The sequence below is a fragment of the Macrobrachium nipponense genome, chromosome 3, assembly GCF_015104395.2.
Source record: "Macrobrachium nipponense isolate FS-2020 chromosome 3, ASM1510439v2, whole genome shotgun sequence".
In the NCBI taxonomy this organism is placed as follows: Eukaryota; Metazoa; Arthropoda; class Malacostraca; order Decapoda; family Palaemonidae; genus Macrobrachium; species Macrobrachium nipponense.
The window spans coordinates 100,033,647-100,056,727 of record NC_087202.1 but is presented as its reverse complement, the minus strand read 5'-3'; positions in this window follow the sequence as shown (position 1 = coordinate 100,056,727).

Below are 23,081 nucleotides of genomic sequence, written 5' to 3'. Positions count from 1 at the left end.
AGACAAGGAACTCCCACTCACTTCTCCCGCCCAGGTACGTATTAGGCTCTGTAATTCGTTTTTTGTGTGCAAAAAACACTGCGTATGAGAGTACAACACGTGCGCAAATGGTGCAGAGAATTCAAAGACGGACATACAGACGTCCATAAAGCATTTCAGAACTGGAGAGGAGCTGAAAGAAGAAGTCTTCAGCTACCTTTGCGGAGCGGCAGGAGAGTTCTACGATTCAGGCATAAAGATGGTACACCAAATGCAAAAATGCATTGATCTCAATGGTGATTATGTCAAAAAATAGGAAAAAGTCTAAGCTTTCCAAAAATGCTTTATTCACTGCCAATAATAATGTTTTTCATTGTGAAAAATCTTTAGGAACCTTCTTTTACAGACAACCCTCGTATAAGTCAGTTCAAGATTTTAAGCCAGAACCAAGGAAAGTAAAGTCTTTTACCTGTTTCATGCATCTTTGTCGATATGCAAGTTGCCCCTTTGAGCTGTAAGCATCATTCATTCTCTCAAAAAAGCTATCTCTTCTCCCATTGGCTGTCGGAATTACCCCCTACAGAGACGAGGATTTAAAAGGATAAGAGGCCAGCGGCTCGTTCTCAGAAGCATGGTAGACCTAAGAGAGGTCAGAGCTCCTCACCTGCTTCCCCCATTTATCTTCTGGGAAGTCCCAAGTATTTTTTAAAAGTCCATTTTGCACAAAAACATCAAGGAGAAGACTACGTTGTAGCCCCAGGATCCAGGTACTGTGAGAGTAATTCCAGTTCAGCCAGGGAATTGTTTTACCTTTGTCTGTATTTCATTTTCCTTTTCCAAGGCAATGGCAACCCTCCTTTGTTTAGTTTCTCATTCTGTGAATACTCCCCTTGTGATACTAGTGAACCTCCCTCTAGTATATGCAAGCAACGAAATAGTACTCTTTGTGTAAATTCCCAGCCATTTCATTTTCCCCATGAGTGGCCTGTAAACTTTTGATTGAAAGAAAGTAGTGGGTAACATTCGCAGACAAACACCATGCCTGATTGTGGTAGAAACTGGAAACCTTGGAGCAAGCTTGCATTTTCAATCTGTTTGTGCAAAATTTCTGAACGCCATGTCTGGATTACCCCAGCCATGTGCTTGCGGTGGATCGACCAATCAACTGCCTTATTAGTCTCCTGGACCTCTGTAAATTAATGTAAATACAGTGCATTTAAAACTAAAGTCCAGCTTTTATGTAAATTCGTCCTCTTCAGTAATATCGGCTTTATGCCCGAATGGTTTTTTTCTTTTGTTCTGATCTCCCGTCCTCCATTCAAGGCCAAATTTTTTTAGTGTTAACTACATTTTCTAGGAGTAAACGAGCAAATCAGAATAAAGTCAATATCCAACCTGGAAAGGTCATGGTGAAAACAGAGCTACAATTGGACTGTTGGTTGGGTAAAGGTGGTTGTGGGAAGGGGGTGAAATGTAAAATTTGCCGAAAACAACAGACACTAGCCCTTTAAATCCAAGTTCAGCCCCAACAGGGCGGGGTGAGAAGGGGTGGGAAGGGGGAGACGTAAAAATCACAGAAAACGACAGATATTAGTGTCTAATCCATAGTTTTTCAGGTCACTAAGATGGATGCCCAGGGAGGAAGGGGGCATGAGAAGGGGTAGGGAACGTATTGACGTGTAAAAATAACGGAAAACTACAGATAATAGGGTCAAATACATACTTTTTGAGTTTGCTGGGATGAGTAGAAACACCCCTGATGCCTTTCAACTCCAAGTTCAGGCCCAATAAGAGTGGAGGGCGAGAAGTGGTGTAATGTAAAATGTCAAAAATACTGGGCAATGTAACTGAAGCAACTATTTCAACAGAGGAGAGAGAGAGAGAGAGAGAGAGTGAGAGAGAGAGAGAGAGAGAGAGAGTTTATCTGTAGTCATTCAGAGATTACCCTGGCAGCGCTGGGTTGATCAGCTAGTATATAAATGTGTGTGTATATATATATATATATATATATATATATATATATATATATATATATGTATGTATATACATATGTATGTATGTATGTATATATAACTAGCTGATTAACCCAGCGCTACCTGGGTAATCTCTGAATGACAACCGATAACTCTCTCTCTCTCTCTCTCTCTCTCTCTCTCTCTCTCTCTCTCTCTCTCGTCTTTCTCATTCCTGTTGAAATAGTTGCTTCAGTTACATTGCCCAGTGTTTTTGACATTTTACATTACACCACTTCTCGCCCTCCACTCTTATTGGGTCTAAACTTGGAATTGAAAGGCATTGGGAGTGTCTCTATTCATCCCAGCGAACTCGAAAAGTATGGATTAGACTTCTATTATCTGTAGCTTTTGGTTATTTTTACATGTCAACACCTTCCCACCCCTTCTCATGCCCCCTTTCTCTGAGGGCTAAACTTGGACTTCAATTAAAGGGTATTGAAAGTGTCACTATTCATCTCAGTGACATTTATGTATATAAATGCATATATATGTATATATAACATATATATTTATTTATTTTATATATATTATATATCATTATGTATATATAGGAAATACAGAGATAATCTTACCTTTTTCGGCCCTTATCCGAAGAAGCAGCTCTGAAATATAAGAAGGTAGATCTTAATAAAGTACTGATGTAAATCGACATAATTATTATGAAACGTCTAGATCCATGAAGATTTTATCAGTAAAAGAAATTACTCCTATCAAGATTTAAAAATACCTTAATTTCTTTCTAATATCGACAGCAGAGCTAATTATCGGAGAAAAACTCACACTGAAAAGAATCTTAGTTATGTAATCGCATTTAACCGAAGTTATTTTGAGATGAAAAGCTCGACCTCAAATAACGAAGCATATTTATTGTACTGCCATTTTTATATGATTCCTCTGAGGGTCTTCTTTGCCTTCGTTTTTGATTGCAAATAATTTACATAATATCAAACGCTACACTAAATGTTATTGAAATACTTTGTTGTGGCGTTTAAATTTCTCTCCTAAATCTCTAATGTACTATATATTTTGTTGACTAAAACGTCAAATTGCTCTCTCTCTCTCTCTCTCTCTCTCTCTCTCTCTCTCTCTCTCTCTCTCTCTCTCTCTCATAGAGCCCAAAAATCCTTCCGATAACACAATTCCTCTGTTTTCATTTAAAGTGGATCTGATATTAGGGCTATCGTCGCTCCCAATGCATTGGTCAGATAAACGGACAAACTTTTATTTTGTGTTACACTAGCTTGGTAAGGAGACAGGCCTATGGGAGCTCCCTTGTTTGAACCTTGTGCAATCTTTAGGGTGCTGGAGGGTCAAGCATTATCTTATCGTTATTCATGGTTCACAAAGAAGGGTCACAGACATTTTCGTTCGTGACCCTCGTTTGTGAACAGTCTTGTATTTAATGACTTGCTGTTTGTAGTTCCTTTAAATCTATTTCCTTTATAAAACCTTTCCTCAGAACAGCTTTCATGAGGATTATTCGTTTCATTGGCCTTTGCAATTAAGAAACTAAACTGGTGAAAAAAAGCAATTCTTTTACCTCATGCGTTCCACGTTCCTCGTTTTACACACTTAATACTCTAGCTTGGATCAAGTGGGACTGAGTTTAACGTCTGGTTGAGAGAATTATTTCATAATCCGATAAATATTGGAATCACACTTTACGAAGCTTCTTAATGATATTAGAAATTCATAATAATTTTGTCGCTCTTATAATTAGTAAAGCGGATTTGCAGATTAATAATACAAAACTCCCGAGAAATCAAATGATTATCCCTATGTGACTTTGATGTTTTCAAGTCTCTATTAGTGACCTTACTTTAAACAGCAGAGAGAGAGAGAATTGAAAATGTAGACTACCAAATGCACTGCCGGGAGAATATATTACAACGGAAAGATGTGATGTCCGTCGTGTAAAAAAACTTAATCCTCTAAGACTAAGATGGTCTGAAAATGTAATGAGAATAGGAGAAACCAAGTAACTACGATCAATCACTGGAGAACATCGGAAAAATTGCACTGCAGATGAGACACTTTTTATTCAGAGAATGGAAAAAACCAGTTGAGAAGATGAGAAGTTGTCCGAGTAATAGTATATAATATGGAAAACGCCGGACGAGGACCAGTAGATAACGCCTCAAAGCAGACGAAGGGGGAGCAGCTCCATTTCAACTGTAACTCCGGAGGCAAGACCTGATGTAAAAAATAGTACATATATATAACGACAGCGATAACAGTGATGAATAAAACGAACATACTGTTATGCAAGGAAGCACAAGACTACGGTTGTGGAAGGTCATGGCTGGGTCTGATGATTTTTGTCTTTCGTGAAGACAAGAAAATATAAAAATTAGGAAATAGGAGAACTGAGTCATTTCTCATGGCATTTTAGAGCAACCAGCTTGGCAACTGGCATTCTTACGGTGAAAGGCACCTACTCACCAAACCATGATCACATTCTTATGCTTGAAAGAATACTCAAGAACCAGAATGTTCAGGTAGATAAGATACAAAAGGGTTTAAAAATATACCATGCTTATATTATCACAGACTCAACATGTTGAAAATGACGTAAACAAATTACATCATAATTATCTTTGATCTGTCACTTATACTTTTTTCTTCAATTATCATTATTCTTATCTTCTGCGTTCTTAAAGGTTCAATATTTAGTTTAATTGTTATGTTAATTTAAGTCATATAATTATTAGTATAAATTGGTAAATTTAATTGAATGCGTATGTTTACTTTGAGCTTAAAGAGGGAATACATAATTATTTTTGGTTATTTTTCGTTCTGACGGTAAACCCTTTTTTAAGTCTCGAAAGTATAACGACTGTTAACGAACAGTTACTGCTGCTTGCTTCTTTTTGTTTCTTCCAAGGAAAGAAAACGCTGAACAGCTAAGATAACTGTAGTCCAGTGACCCTTTCTTCAAGACGCCGGCATGCTATTAATTATGGAAGGCTAGTTCCAACGAACTTTGCCCAAGTCACCGCTCCTGATCAAGTCTGGCCAGCAACAACGATATGCCTCTTACTATTTTAGGCACATAGGATACATCTCATTTTCACCGAAATTCCGATGCGCCAATAGGCTTAAAGGTACATACGTCACAACGAAATGTTTAAGGCACTTTATCATAAATATAACAGAGGAATGTAAGAAAACGAGAAGTACAATATACCTATCTTCATCCTTCCTCAAACTATCTGATTTTTCACATGCTATTTCAAGTTGAGGAAAAAATAATACACAATAAAACAATACATTAAATGCACTCTAGCTGAGGTCATTAAAAAATCATGATAAGCAAAGCAATGAGAATAAATCACGGAGAAGTGAAAGCTCAAAAAAAAGTTTAATTAAAAAAAAACGCAAAGCATCTCATCACGAGACATTTGCATACGAGATGACGAGCAAAGAGATTGGCTGACGGAAGGAAGCCTGACCCGAGAGGCAAAGGAAAAAGAGAGAAAAACACGACCATATAAATAATCAATAGGCTGAATTCTTCCTTGTATGAGAGATACACTGGATGACGTATGTATAAATAGGATTATCGATGAAAAAATACTTTTTACGATATTCAAAATAAAAAAAAAAATAGGGAAAATCAGGAGGTGAATATACAGAAGGGAAATATCTTAAAGTGAAACCTCAATCGACGAATATTCCTGTAACCAAAAGTTTAAATAAAAATGGGTAACGAAAAAAAAATGAACAAATGAATCTTTAAGCTAAGGCAATTAGATATTCCTGAGATATGTTTGTATTCCTAAATGAATGAAGCAATAGAATTTTTTTCGTCTTTTTTAATTTGATATCTCAGACTAGCTAGTTATGAGCTGCGACAGCTCATAACTAGCTAGTCTGAGATATCAAATTAAAAAAGACGAAAAAAAAAGTCTATTGCTTCATTCATTTACGAATGCAAACATATCTCATGAATATCTAATTGCCTTAGCTTACAGATTCATTTGTTCATTTTTTTTCGTTTTTTTTTTTTTTTTATTAAGATTGGCTACAATATGGGTTGGATTTGTATCTGTTCTGCCTTGATGTGTCATGCGCAAGACCCAAAAAATATCATATAGACGGTTAGCATAAGGTAACGGATTTTGGTTTTTACACTTTTCGTCTACACATTTCACTGCTCATTCAGATGTCAATAATATTCAATGGAAATCATTTCCAAATATATTAGAAAACAAAGTGCGAGCAAAATCTATTTATTTCAGAGTATATGGAAAGAACTGACATTAATCAAGTGGGAGGTGGATCGGTTTCTCCTGCGTCCAGTAAAAGCACATCTGATGTTCACAGAGAAGTCCTGCACACTAGAGCTGAAAGAACAGATTGAGTTCACATGTGAACCGAGAAGGAGAAATTCTTCATTCATTTTTTTTCCTATAGTGAAAACGTCTTTAGGAAACTGCACAATGTTTTCTTTCTCCGCTCAATCTAAGCATCTCAAGTGTTATCCCTTTTTCTTTTTTATTTACCTTCACAAAACACACAGCGGTGATAGCAGGCAATAGTACTTCACACTACTGCCCTAGGAACGGCCAGTACACGGTATCCCGTTGTAGAAGGACTAATTGGGGCCGTGATCCCTCGGTGGAATGAAAGTGCCCTTAACGACTGATGATCCTCTATTCTGAGGCCAACGGCAGACACATCAGGTTAGTGGCACAGCGGTGGCAGTAAGAGGTATAACTTATTTCTTTATGACTGTCCTCGGAAGTGCCAATAGTGTGGGTTTCAGCTTAAATCACCACAAATCAAAACAATTAGCAAAGTAAAGAGTTGAAGACCTGGGTATTGGTAGGAAGAAACGCACTCTACGTAAATGGAGCATTTACTTCTCAACACGAAATAATTAGAATCTAAGTCTTGACACCTGTGAAATGCCGGAAGACATATCTCACTTCTCTGAAAGAGAGAGAGAGAGAGAGAGAGAGAGAGAGAGAGAGAGAGAGAGAGAGATCAGAATGACATTCCTCCAGGAGCAGTAAAATTCACAGCATACAAACTTCCATGAACTAAACAAGAGAATAAAAAACGAAAAATAATAACTGCGGTCTTTCAGGCGTAGCAGAAGTTCATCTGTTGTATATCACTGTTAAAGCTATGGGCACTCACTCGCAAAATAATGGAAGTTTATGAGGAAAATTCTGAAAGGATGCACAATAAAGTTTTGCTTAAGAGCCATGAGTTTGTGGATGAGGAGATTTGGCCATGAATTGTGGCCTGGGAGGATAAAAAATGAGGGTATGAAAGCATAGTACGATGTTGAACAGACAGACAAATTTTAGAGACGAATTTCCGTTCTACATTTCTTTCTTAAATTGATTGTTTTATTTATTAACGAAAATTTGTGGTGTAGTTTGCAATTACTCTCTTATATCACCCTAAAGCAAACTTTATCTATTCTGCGGCACAAATCTTATGAGTCAACATTAAAATAAAATAGTAATACTTTTTTTTCGTAACAAATATGTGTTCTGCACCTATGAGATGAGAGATAAAAAAACAGACTTGGCAAAATCAGGCAAACAAAAATAAATTTGCTGGATAGTTAACTTAATTAAAGATTTAATTGGGTTGGGGCAAATGCAGGGTCATATGGAATATGTAGTCATTAACTGCCGTGAAATTACCATCATGATAAATGAATGACACATGGAATTACCAGTAAAGCTTTGTTTCCGACAGTGAATATTGTTCATACTTGATATGACGCTCTTATCTTGGCAGCCTGGTTGTGAAATGTTGGCTTTTAATAAAAGCTGTGCCCGACATTTCATACCAGGAATTCTAGTCCAGCATCGTATCGTTCTCAATGCTTTACACTTGTATACTGATTTAATTACTTACTAAGTTTCCTTTTGCTAGATTATTTACAAAGTCTGAAATGCTTTCCCATCTTGTCTAACCAAACTTTATAATTTCAGTTGAGATTTACTTACTTTCGAGAAACATGAGTGTCAGCAAATTAAGCGCGGAAGTTAGGTATTGTACGTAAGACCTCATATATTTATAACTGATAAAATCAGTGAAATCTGTTGGTTATTTGTCTTTCCCTTACTAGAAAACTGTTTTCCGGTGTCGATGTCTACTCCTGCCAAAGATTTATCTCTTTTAGATAGAGGGGTTCTTGGTGTTAAGTTTCTGTTTCCTACCATGAACAGTTATGACGTAAACAATCGACAGATGGCCTCTCGTTTGTCAGTTTTTCAAGAGTTGTATTTTTGCAGAGATTTTTCACATTCACAATTGAGCCCTGATCCTCTTTTCCTTTTGAGAGCGACCAGATTTCCTAAACAGCTCCAATGCGCAGTAAATGTGCCTCGGTGTCGAACTTCCCAGTTCCAGAGATCCTTTCTTCCCAACACCGCTGGACAGAGGAATAGCCTCCCTAGGACGCTGTGCAACCGGAACCTCACACATTCAAGCGAAGATGCAATGCAACACTACTCTAAAGCAATCTTTCTTGTATTTTATCATTTCCTTACATTTGTATCTATTTATTTATTATTTTTTTCGAATAAATTATCTATTATTTCTGTATTTCCTATTATTTTGTTACTACTCTCAAATAAATACCATATTCTTAGAAGCTTGAATTTCAAGTCAATGGCTACTGTGAGCCTTGTTCCATATGGATAGGGTTCATTTTCTGAATAATATATACATGCAGACATCTATATGTGTGTGTGTCCTGCAAAGCATGTACAAAATGTAGTGATATTTCTTTCATTTTGCATTCCACCCAAGAATACCCGGTCTACAATAATAGGTTTCATGATCAAAATGTTAAATGCAATTGAATCCATAAATGGAAAAGTCGCATTTTCATAGTATAATGTTTACATTTTCATATTAAGAAAGGTACAGGGTTTGCTTGGTATCTGTGATAACATTAAAGCTTTTTTCTTTATCTGAATGAAATTAAGTTGCTTTTGTGAAGCTGAGCGCTGTTATGGCCTCTGAGAGAGGCCCACTTCAGGTTTGATATTATGATAAACAAAAAGAATTCAACACCAACAGTTGAAACTGGTGAGGTAATGAAAGTACTTGCTGGCCAGTTTTGCGACTCGAATCGATGGCTTCACAAAAGGAGAACTGAGATTGCCGACATCTTCTTGACTCTGTATTGCAGAAAATAATGTCTATTCTTGATACTCGAAGGGCAGGAACTTTTCTAAACCTCTTGCAGAACGTTTCTTCTCTGAAGTTTTGCTCAACGTCGAAATAACTCGGTCGTCCACTCCTGAAGACGACTTGACCAGAATTCAACCAATTCTCGAGCGACTTTTCCTTTGATCCTTCGTCCTGGTCCCTCCTTCTCTTATCTCTCTCTGACGATCTTTGTTGCTGATCTCTCACTGATAATCGATCTGTGGCTCTTACTGAGGATCTCTCTGTGACTAACTGATGATCTCTGCTTTCTCCTACTTCGTCCATCGTATTTATACGGCATTTTGGGGGCGGAGCCTACGGTGAACGTCACAGACTCCCGAGATTACTAGAACTTCTTAGAAGACTCTCGACGGAATATTGCATGATATTTCGCTGCGTTTCTCCCGACACTTAGGCGCGTGTTGCGCTCCAAAACACGCCCAACGATTCCAGAACAACCGCGAGAACAGGCGCCTCAAACACGGGCGCGAATGCCTCCTTGCTGCCGAACTTCTCGAAAATGCATTTTCCTTTCCTTTATCTTTCTTTGCTATAAAGCAATTACCGTTACACGTCCCCCAAAAAAGAGAAAAAAGAGAAATCAACTGATTCTATTTTTATCTAAAGAGAAACAAGAATTAAACAGCAGGGGAGCAATTCTGCATAAAGCTTTAATACTTCGCCATTCACTCAACCACTCGTGCCAAAACAGAAAACGGTCATTAGTCTACTCATTCTGAAAACTCTAGATAGGCTATTAGCTATCACATTATCCTTTTCCCTTACTTTTTTCGTTTTCTGATCTCTGATTAAAACTTTGAAATTCTAAAACGCCTCTTGCATTTTCCTCAAAACTAATTTCTCTCAGTAACACTGTCACATAGAACACTGGCGGTGTCCAAGGTGTGGGGCGTTCTTTATAATTCTGAAGCAAGTTACATTCATTGCCTTTCCTCTACTCTTACCCACATTAATTCCATAATGTGCATTTCCCCTTTCCTCTAACACTGAAAAAGGACCTTCGAACTTATAAGGTAAAGCAGAACCTTCTTTCTGGACTAGTACCAAAACTTTATCTCTTACACACAAACTTCTCTCTTTTGCTCTAAGATCATGTTTTCCTTCAGTTTCCCCTTGACTTCCATTCGGGCTTCTGTTCTCCTCCACTAGTTGCCAAACATCTTTTAAATTGTTTTTATAATACTCTAGATTAGTTGTGCAATCTTCTCTACCCTTACTTACAGACAAAGGTCCGACCATATTGATAAATACATTCTCAAAAGATTCGCCTACTGAAGGAATATTACACAACGGAGCTCTGGGAATTACTTGAATCGGTTTCCTGGCAATTTGATATTCATGACAGCTTAAAACATACCTCTTCACGTCACTTCTAATTTTAGGCCAAAAGTACGCACTACTAATAGACCTGAAAGTTTTATTTACTCCTAAATGTCCTTGCTCATCATGTGCTAACTTCAAAACTAGCTCACGAAGCTTCCTAGGAACCACTAATTGTTCTGTGATTTCCCCTTTACTACCTGACTTAGGACTAACATAACGACAGAAAACTTCGTCTTTTAAACAAAAATTTTCCTTACACATATCATTGAGATCATCATCCAGCTCACACTAAAAAATTCGGGTTAGTGTCTCATCCTCTCTCTGCATCTTGACATATACCTCATCCTTATCCAAAACGTTAGGGCCTAATTCATTACCGTAACTAGATACCAGTACATTCACTACGTTACTTTCAACAGCTACGCCTTCCCATTGGCTATCACTGTCAACGATAGAGTTAGGTTTCTCAGCCACACTCATGCCAAGATCAACCTCACAACCTCTATCACACTCGTTCGAATCCACGAACTCACTCACGTTCGAATCCACGAACTTACTCTCGTTCAAATCCACGAACTTACTCTCATTCAAATCCACGAACTGACTCACGTTCGAATCCACAAACTCACACTCGTTCAAATCCACGAACTCACTCTCGTTCGAATCCACGAACAAATTATGACTGTAGTGCATGTCTGTATCTAATCCCGACCTAGTTACTACCATTTCAGGCACAGGAATATCCCTCACAACAGGATTCACATTCTTGGATAAAGCTAAGTCATTACCGACAATAATGTTAACGCCATCCACGGGCAAACTGTCCACAACTGCAAGTTTCACTTCTCCTGACACTACCTGACTCTAAATTCAACTTCAACAAAGGACAAAGAACACAAGTGTTAGGAAATCCACCTAACATGACTTTTCTTCCATGTTGATTTCTGCCCTGTTCGGCACACTCTCTCTCCTAATCAGTGAGACAGCAGCTCCTGTGTCTCGAATCTACTCCTCCAAGAGAGGAAACTACGCCTTCTGACAGAAATTCACCAAAAATTTTCCTAGTTTCTCTCATCACATCATTCCTACTTGACGAAAGGTTAACTAGCGATACTGGTTTCTTACCGTCCTTCCTTTCTGCTGCACAATTTCTCGCTAAATGCCCTTTCCCATTACATCGGAAACAAGCTAATTCTGAGCCACTAGATGCCACCTTACTCTTACAAACCTTAGACGTATGACCAGGTTTTCCGCATAACAGGAATAGTCACTTTTACTCGCATTGCTATTACTAGAACTGAAACCTTTGCTGGTTTGTACTCTACCAGACTAAGGATCATTTCGTTTCTTACTAACACTCAAATTATGAGTTAGACTATATTCGTCTGCTAACCTGGCTGCTCCTGCAAAAGATACTTCTCGCCTGTCCTCTATATAAAGCTTAATCTCAGGGGGTACGTTTTCTAGCAACACTAAGTTCTTCAAACTATCAAAATCATCAACTTTAGCAGAAGTTAACCAATCAAAAAACAGCCTTTCTAACTTCTTACCGTATTCTACATACATAATATTTTCATCCTTTCTCAAATTTCTAAATTTCTTATGGTACGCCTCCAGTAGTACTAACCTATACGCGCTAAGAACAGTTTCTTTCACGATATCGTAATTATCACATTCCTCCTTAGACATGCAACTATACACAGTAAGCGCCCTATCACTCAAAACTGACTGTAAATATAAAGTCCACATTTCTTTAGGAGAACCTACTCGTTCCATTAACTTCTCAAAACACATGAAATATTTCGTTACATCTTCCTCATCAAACTTTGGTACTAATTTCAGCACTGCACTCATGCCTAACGTATCAGCTTCGTTTTCGTTCTCGCCTGTCCGACTGTTACGAGTACTTTCCCTTAATCGAGCAATTTCCAACTCATGCATACGCTCTTTCTCTCTCTCTCTTCCTGCTGCATTACCAACATTTCTCTCTCTTGCTGCATTTTCATTACTTCTCTCTCTTGCTGCATTTTCATTGCTTCTCTCGCTTGCTGCACTTCCCTCTCAGCTGCTCTTTCCTCTTTCTCAGCCGCTCTTTATCTCTCTCATACTTCTCTCTTTCTTTCTTTTCAACATACTCACGGAGATCATTCCCCTCTAGACCCAGGAGCTTACCTGACTCAATAAACTCTTTCACCATCTCACTCATTCTGGCTCTTTCTATATTCTCCCTGTTTCAAACTGTTATGGTGTTAAAATATACTGGCAAGGGTCGCCACAATGTTACGGCCTCTGAGAGAGAGGTCCGCTTCAGGTTTGATATTATGATAAACAAAAAGAATTCAACACCAACAGTTGAAATTGGGGATACGAATATAGAAAGAAACACTAACACAACAAAGGTTTATTTACAAGCTCACTAACAAAGATAAATGCAGAATGGTGTCTCTATTTACATAAAAAAGGTAAAATCTTACACTGCATGAACTGGGGGAACAGTGAGGTAATGAAAGTACTTGCTGGCCAGTTTTGCGACTCGAATCGATGGCTTCACAAAAGGAGAACTGAGATTGCCGACGTCTTCTTGACTCCGTATTGCAGAAAATAATGTTTATTCTTGATACTCGAAGGGCAGGAACTTCTCTAAACCTCTTGCAGAACGTTTCTTCTCTGAAGTTTTGCTCAACGTCGAAATAACTCGGTCGTCCACTCCTGAAGACGACTTGACCAGAATTCAACCAACTCTCGAGCGACTTTTCCTCTGATCCTTCGTCCTGGTCCCTTCTTCTCTTATCTCTCTCTGACGATCTCTGCTGCTGATCTCTCACTGATAATCTGATCTGTGGCTCTTACTGAGGATCTCTCTGTGTGACTAACTGATGATCTCTGCTTTCTCCTACTTCGTCCGTCGTATTTATACGGCATTCTGGGGGCGGAGCCTACGGCAAACGTCACAGGCTCCCGAGATTACTAGAACTTCTTAGATGACTCTCGACAGAATATTGCATCATATTTTGCTGCGTTTCTCCCAACATTTTAGCGCGTGTTGCGCTCCACAACACGCCCGAAGATTCCAGAACAACCGTGAGAACAGGCGCCTCCAACACGGGCGCGAATGCCTCCTTGCTGGCGAACTCCTCGAAAATGCGTTTACCTTTCCTTTATCTTTCTTTGCTATAAAGCAATTACCGTTACAAGAGCACATAATTTCAGTCGAAGGATTACTGACTACAAATCATTACATTCAGTAGCTTACTTATCTGAATTCATTCCTCAATTTTAGCCATTCGGATATGTTTGTAGTATACTGGTTTTCCAATAAATGTCAATGACAGCGAACTCTCCTCAAATATTTGAACTGTTGTCACAGGGATATGCCTTACTGAAGATTTGAATTTATGATGCTACTATATGACTGGACTTGCTTTGTCCTTTTTTTATCACACTTATATTTCACTAGTAGACTGCACGTTAGATCTACATTTTACAGCTGAGAAATGCTCTGAACATATGATCTTTATCATTAAAATTCTAGCAATTATCATGAATGCCTGCCTAGATAACGACTGTAACATACACACTGAATCGCCTTTGTTTAATGCAACTTTGATAATAAATAAATTACGAGCAAAAACATACGATTCTTCCTTGTTTCATGCAATGGTTATAAGTTTTCATCCTGGTATCTAGAATTTAAAAAAAAAAAAATCTTACGTAAGAGCAAAACTAATTAGTAGTATACACTAACACTCGGTAAAAAAAATAAATAAATAAAAACAATACGCATTATCGGTGTTCTCGGAAACAAAAAAGAATATTTTCGTTTAATATGCTTGATTACCTTCGTCCTCATTAGCATAAAAAATATTTGTCAAAAATGGATATTCTCTTAGTTTTTCACGTACCGAGTTCCTACCACAGCAGAGAGAAATATTTTGGGAAATATTTGGAGATAGTTAATCCTTTTAAAATCCCTTTTACAGTTTCCATATGTTTTAATGCCTTCAAAATCACAGTTCTGACAGAAATAAGCAACAGTTTCCCCTTCTTCCAAGTGAACAAATCTCATTTCATTGTGAAACTCAGGAATTCTTTTTTGTTATTGGAGACCGTCAGATGGTTTTCATACTTCCGCCCTAGCCCCCATATGATGCAACGCAAAGATTGTTATTTTTCACGATTCTAATGTTGATAAGGTACAATACAGTGTGTTGTGTTTTTACGGAAAGAACAAAAATGCGCTTAAAAAGGCGGTTCTCTAAAGAATTTAACGTCTACTATAATTCTAGTATTTATAAGATTCTTTTTCCTCTGGAATTCAAAAAATTAAGGAAAATCTCACAAGGTTTTACTACGTCTATTTATAACAAAAAAAGACTGCTATATTTCCCAAACTACAAATAAAAATCAGGATCAAATCATATTAGACGGCCTTATCATATCAAAACAATAAACCTTTAACGTAACTTTAGTAGATAAAATAAAACTATTTTGTGATACGCACTGCATTCACTTGACCTGATAAAATGCAGGGACCTAAGGCTTGGGAAGACGTATACTGAATACGTCATTATCAGACATTTGCATAAGAGCCGCAGTGGAATGAGACTGTTGAGGAGGGAGTCGGAGATGCAAATAAAGAAAGTAAAAAAATCAAGAAAATAAAAAGGAAGTGATGCTTAAAAAATTCACTTGGCTGGAATATCCATTATCTGAGGGACTGTCGATGAAAAGAACTTTTTAAAGGCTCGGGTTATAAATATACTAGATATCTCAAATACAAAAGTAACCTAACCTTCTAATCTGGTTGTATGTCCTATGATAAAATGCAATTGTTCGTAATAATGCTTGAAAATAATTAAGTACCTGTGATTTTAAGATTTTACAGAATACATTCACCTAGAGTCGCCAAAATAGCATTCCCAGATTCGTTTTGTATTTACATACTAATCTGTTTTCTCGTTTATTTTTAATTTGTTAATTTATCTGTTTTTTAATAACTGATTTTTTATGCATTTCACATTACCTTGTGTTACTTCTTTCGAATGAAAACAAAATAATTAAAAAGCTTGAATTGTAAGTCAGTGGCCCCTACGGGTTTGTTCCATGTGAATATTGTTCATCCTTTGAATAATAACAATAACAATAATAAAAATATGAATAATACCAATATAATAATAACATTTTCCACTGGTCCAGGATATTCCTTTACATTTACCTAATAAGGGACAAACGAATATCATATCGGAACATTACAGATTTGAGAAAAAAAAACTTTTTTACTAAAAAGAGACTGATTTTTCCAAGTAGTCTTTTTCTGAAGACTTTCCTTTCTTCTGTCTACAGTTAATAATATCTGAAAACTGAATTCACCTGGCGAAGTACAATAAGCGTTATTAAATCTTCTCTCTCTCTCTCTCTCTCTCTCTCTCTCTCTCTATCTCTATCGCGTCTCTCTCTCTCTCTCTCTCTCTCTCTCTCTCTCTCTCTCTCTCTCTCTCTCTCTTTCTCTTTGAAGTGATCAACTCTTGATGACCCTCTTGAGGGTCATTCCAAGAAGTTACGCACTGTAATGCTTACCTTTCGAAATGAAAATTATTTGTACGCTTGATTACCAGTCGAAAGAACTGAAACGAGAGAGAGAGAGAGAGAGATGGTGGAGGCTTCAAGGATATTATTGTTGGTGGGAAAGAGCAAGGCAGTATCATTCCAAACACAAGGCCTCTTGATCCGCAAAATGTCTTGAAGCGCTTCATTCCTAGGCAAAGGGTTCAATGCATTTCGTTTTATCTTTTTATCTTTTTCTTAGCCTATTTTTTTATTTCTTTTTCTTTTGTATCTTACAATGGTTGGGGAATACTGAGCGGAGAAATCCAGCCTTTCAAGTCGGTATTGCGTTTGTTCGCGACTTTAGCATCTCAATATATAAAGACTTTTCCTTCCAACATACTTCGACGGGAAACATATCTCACTGGGAACAATGGAAGACGACCTAGAGTCTAGCCTCTCTTAATAAAGCTTCAGTGAGCGCACGTAGCAAGAGAGACACCGTTGAAATGAAATTCAGCCTGTAATGACTTACTGTCAATATCTAAAATATCTATTTCTGTTTTCTTAATTACATAAAAAATATTAAGTACTGATTACTGTAATGATATAAAAATACATAACTGAAATATTTGAAAAATATTAAGTCCTGATCACTTTAATCAGTTAAAAAATATCAACTATTGATTCTTATAATGAATCAGAAATATTAAAAATTAAGTACCCTAATTTAAAACTGCAAGCTATCGGTTATAGTATTAATTTCAAAACATCAAGTAACGATTTAAAAACATTAAACAGGGATTTATGTAATGATTACCAGGATTGATTACTGTACTGATTTAAAAATAGAGGGCACTCATTAAATGTCCCAATTTTTCCAAACCAATTCGCCCACAAAATACTGATACCACTTGCTATATACTCGTATAATCTCCAGTAGGCGCCATGTATACTCATTAAGTGGTCGAGGACTCCAAAATGGATCAGTTACCGTTGGTAATGACTTTTTATTTGACTGACCATTTTTTACATTGGAAAGGGGATGATGAGAAGGCACTATGAGAATCAAGCACAAGAAAAGAATGTATAAATAGTGAAACAAGATGGCATACTGAACCTCTTTCCTTATAAAAAAAATAGACTTGACCTCTTTCCTTATGACATATTGGCCCACTTTCCATATTACATACTTAACCTCTTTCCTAATAAAAAAAAAATTAGACCTCATTCCTTTTTGTAAAGAGGCCCTCTTTCATTTTAACATACTGAACCTCTTTCCTTATGATAAACTAGACCTCTTTCCTCTTGACATACTGGACCTCTTTTATTTTGTCATACTGAACCTCATCCCAGTAACAAAAACTAGACCTCTTTCCTTATAATATACTGGACCACTTTCCTTTTGACATACTGGACCTTTTGACATACTGAACCACTTTCCTTTTGACGATCTAGACCCCTTTCCTTTTGACATACTTAACTTCTTTCCTTCTAAATAAACTAGACCTCTTTCCTTATGACATACTGGACCTCTGTCCTTTTGACATACTGAACCTCTTTCCTTATAACATACTGCACCTCTTTCCTAATGACATACTGGACCTCTTACCTTTTGACATACTGAACCTCTTTCCTTATAACATACTGGGCTTCTTTCCTTATGACATACTGGACCTTTCGAAAATGTACTAAACTACTAGATGAATGCATTCTATAAAACCTGAAAATCGCCGATGCTAAGTTATTTTCAAGTATAATTCCTTACGACATACCGGACCTCTTTCTTTGTGACACACTGGACCTTTCTTTAACATCAGGCTCTAACATTGTTGATCAGTGACAATGAACTGTAGGCTTGTAGGCACCATTACCCGCTAATGGCATGGAATGTCACTGCAATAGTATCTGACTGAAAGGCGATGACTGAGGTATTAAAAACCCTTCATCACAGGAGCTTATACATGTAGAGTAAAATATACAAGTGCTTTACTGATACCGAAGGCTTTACCCGGTTGCTATAAAACAAAGTCAATATAATAATCTTGACATAGACCGAAATGATTTACCTGGGACGAATATTATAAAACTAAGGACAATTACATTATCAATTAGATTCCAAGAAATTTAGGCTGTCAGGCCTCAATTTCCTAAAATCTCATCAATACCTTAAGGTTCTTTAATTTTATAAGCTTAGCGCCACTCAATATATTTATCTATAATAATAAAATCTGAGTTGATTTTTGTTGTTTGTCCGCCCCGGGTGGGGGCGGAGTAGGTAAGGAATCGGATGGGTAGAAGAGACATGACACATACCTCATTGACCGCCCTGGGTAGGAGCGGGGTAGGTAGGGGATCGGAAATGTAAGGGAGACGTGACATATCCACATTCCTCCTACAATCCTGTTTGTCAACAACGGATGGGGCGGGGTGGGTATGGGATCGAGAGGGTAGGGGAGAATCTTAGCGCGCCCCAGCATCTTCGTATATCTAAATAATATGCAATAAACAGAGGAGAAGAATAACCTGAGAGTGTAATTCAAATCCCCTTCTTGTCATGCCCAGTCTTCTAACACATTTCAAAAGACCGTTTGATGAATTGGACTGAAACTTCTATAATTGAGTTTGTGATGCATGGAAATGTTGAAACTGTTATATATAGTATCGCAGAACTTGGGACTTGCTCCTTATGAATGATGCAATGCTTATGGTTATGCTTATGAAGTTAGATTATTACAACTGAAGTCTAGCGATGCTTGCCTTGTTCCTGGACGGCATGATATTAATGGTAAGTTTATATAATGACTGTTGTCATTATATAAACTTACGTGCTCCAGAAATGAGTGTTTGCTCATAATGTTCAATAAAACAAATTAAATACCGAATATTTTTTTCTACATTCACCAAGACGATGTGCTAATGAAGGTTTTGCCCCAGAAAAGGATTTATTTGGTTTCCTTCTTCAATCCATAGCATTAAATACCAGTCTCAAATAGTACTCTTCTATGAAACAGAATGAATTTATCAATACCATTTAGTTGAAGATGGGACTCTTAAATCAGAAATATAATATTGTTATATCTTCGGCTATATATTCGCGTCTATATCAAGAATGTATAACTTGAGAGAAAAATTATTCAAAGTCTTTGGAGAACTTGTACCTTAGTGATAAAAAAATATGTAATAGACAAAAGACACACCCACAATATATATATATATATATATATATATATAGATATATATAGATATATATATATATATATATATATATATATAATCTATATATATAAATATATATATATCTATATGAAATATACTATATATAAATATGTTATATATATACTGTATATGAATAACTTGATCACGAGGTACGTATATAAAACGTGATCACCGAGTACGTAATAAAACGTGATGCTTTGTATAAATAAAGGTTTTTTGCCACGAAGGAAAAAATGAAAAAGCGAGATAGCCAAGTACTTTCATTTTTTCCTTCGTGGCAAAAAACTTTTATTTATATATTGTATATATATATACATAAATTTGGGACACATTGGGATCGAACTCCGGTCTATTGAGCCACACAAGTCATATAAGAAGTTGGAACCTACTATGAGATTCAGGGCCTCTGTAACACGGTTTTTTCGCAATAACTTTTTATCTATGCATTTCATAAATATAAAGCTTATTCAGAATACATATTATATCTACACATAAAGTTTGACTGTATTTTTCATTACATAGGTTGAATAAATTTGGTACTTACAATGTAAAAGTGACTTTTTTTGAAGACGGGCCAACTTACTCAGAGAAAAGGTTTCGAACGCACTCGTTACGTAACTTATGACAGCATTTCTTCCCTCTTTCTCGATGGATGATTGGCTATACGTAACAAAGGCTATACCTCTGGCAACAATGACAAACAAATTTAAATACAAGCAAAGCAGCACACCTTTATGAACTCTGAACCTCTCCACTGATAATTGTCATAATGAACAAGCCAACAAAATATGTTAATAAATACAAAAACACTTCGATTATTAGTCTAGCTCCCAAAATAAGTTTCCTAAGAAATTACAGCCTGCTTTATAGGTCACAATCAGATTGACAAGATGTAGGGAATAGATGGTAATTTTCAAAAACATAGTAGAAAAGCTAGATTTGATAACTGCTATATCCAATGTCATGCAATTGTTATTTATTGGCTATATACCTATTTACTGAAAAAAATAGCCGGTACCGTATTTTGGCTTTAAACCTTCACTAATGATTATCGTCAGAATGATAACTTCATGAGGCTCCACCCACTTTGGCATCGTTAAAAATCAGGATAACACTGAAGGCTATCATGGGCATTGTTGGATTAGAAAATTTAACTTCTGGCTATAAAAACTCATTTCTCGAGTAGTTGTAATAAGAGCTAAATGATCCTCAAGGATCCCAGCAGTTGGCCTAAACGTTTAATTCATGTATATTACTGCTATACTGTTGCAGCACTACTGCTACAGTAGTATTAGTACGCTAGCACAGATACCCCACCCACATCTATGTATCGTTCCGCCATTCATAAAGTCTTTGGGTTTCAGAGCCGATGGAACAAGGTGAATGGGTTTCTGTTTAGTGGATGGGCGGCGCAACATTACGTCAAAAGGTGTTTACTTTGCTTACGTAATGAATGTTTTTCGACTCTTGGCTCGTAATCATTGGCCATGGCGTCGGCTAAATAGTTTTTACTCTATAAAAACTAAAACTATCGGGTTTAGGTTATTGATAATGCTGACAAAATTTGTGTGTGGTTGTAAAATATACATATGTCAACTTTCAGCTACATCCGATGCTTTGACAAGGAGCAAAGTCCAAAAAACCGTGTTACAGAGGCCCTGAATCTCATAGTAGGTACTTCTGTTCTTGAGGTTTTTCAAGGGCTGGCTACCGCCAGCATACCAGCTAGTTTTACCCAACTTCCCCGCCAACTAAGGAGTCAATTGGTCTCATTTCATTAGAACTACCCGTTCAGCGTGAATGTGATACACGTAATAAACACATGAGCACGAAAAAAGATTGTGACTCACATCGGGACATAGAAATTTATTTATCTGAAATACGTGCTCATGTGTTCAATAGCCATATATGTATATATATATATATATATATATATATATATATATATATATATATATATATATGTATATATATATATATAATATATATTATATATACATATATATGTATATATATATATATATATATATATATATATATATATATATATATATATATATATATATATATATATATATATATATATATATATATATATATAGTATATATATATATATGTGTGTGTGTGTGTGTTGTCTATATTTATATATATATATATATATATATATTATATATATATATATATATATATATAAGCAAAAGATCTTGAAACTTTGGGCTCTTGTCCCAAATTGTTAAAATAAGAGAAGCTCCTATTCTTAGTCTGGTGAATCCCAGCCATGGGCGAACTTAACCGAAGGGGTTTTGTTTCTTCCTTCGCATTCAACTTCCCAGAAGACTAATCGATGAAATAAATCATGCAACTCATCCGCGTCCAACAGTGATTGGTGCATCTGGGTTTAGCCTCGATGTAATGGGAAAACATTTGTTGGACTTGAGGACAACTCAGTAAGAACTCTGAAGTGGAAGCCCAACACTAAATTTTTCTTTATAATTCCTTTTTCTTTGGTTTTTTGTGTACTTAGAGAGGACGTGAATCAAGAGGAATGCCCTGAGTCAATATTTCTATTTTATTCAAGATTTATAGATTTACGCATAATGCCAAGCTCTGGGGCAACTAAGGTCATTCAGCGCTGAAACGGAAATTAACAGTGGAAAGGTTTGAAAGGTGTAACAGGAGGAAAGCCCAGCAGTTGTACCACGAATCAATTGTCAGGAAAGGGTGGAAAATAAGATGGAAGAAAGATAATATGAAACGAGGTACAGTAAAAGGAATGAAAGTAGTTGCAGCTAAGGGCCGAAGGGACGCTGCAAAGAACCTTAAGAAATGCCTACATTGCACTGCATGAGGTGTATTGACGTCGCTACCCCGCTACGGGGGTCTATTTTGTTCAAACAAAGCTTAACAAAATATTCTGCATCTAAATTCCACAGCCACTCATTAAATTTCACGTTGGTTTCTAACAATTTCTGCCACACATCCACAGAGTGAAATTTCGTTTAAACAATATTACAATGTATAACAAATATTGCCTAATATGCCTGAGACTAAAACAAACCCAGTGGCTGCTTTATTGTGAATACGTGACAAGAATAGGATTATTTGCTCACAAGCTGGAAGGGTCAAAGTATTATGCACCGTCACACTGGCAAACGTATTAATTCATTTAAAACTTTAACTTCAAAAAATTTTGAAACAATAAAAACAAAATTGTGATTTCTGAATAAACTTGGCGGGTTCTGCTCCGTCCAATGTTCTCTCTCACATTTCTGCATATCCAATCTTAGTTTTAGGGGAGGTTTCTCTCTCATTAGAGATATATTTTAGCTCGACCTGTAACTTGAGATTGTGACGTTTAATTCAGCTATTAATAGGAAAGGATGTAGCCTTTCAGATGTACCAATAAGCATGTACAATCATTAGAGAAAATAGGAACCGGAACCTATCTACTCCGAATCTTTACTAAAATATAGCTTAAATTATAAACTAAGAGAGAGAGAGAGAGAGAGAGAGAGAGAGAGAGAGAGAGAGAGAGAGAGAGAGAGAGAGAGAGAGAGACTTGAGCTATTGTGAGTGAAAGGCGACACTGCCCGAGAATGGAGTTGCTGACTGGTAATCTTGAAAATGGGACGACGTACAAAAGACCTCATTCGGCTAAATTTAACAAAATTGAAGACGAGTGAAGCGAACTCGACCGAGCTCTACATTATGTCGCGTTGCTCTGACTCATAAAGAAAATGTGATCACTTTCTAGTGATATGGTTTTTATTTTGTCTTCCTTTACCCCACCTCTC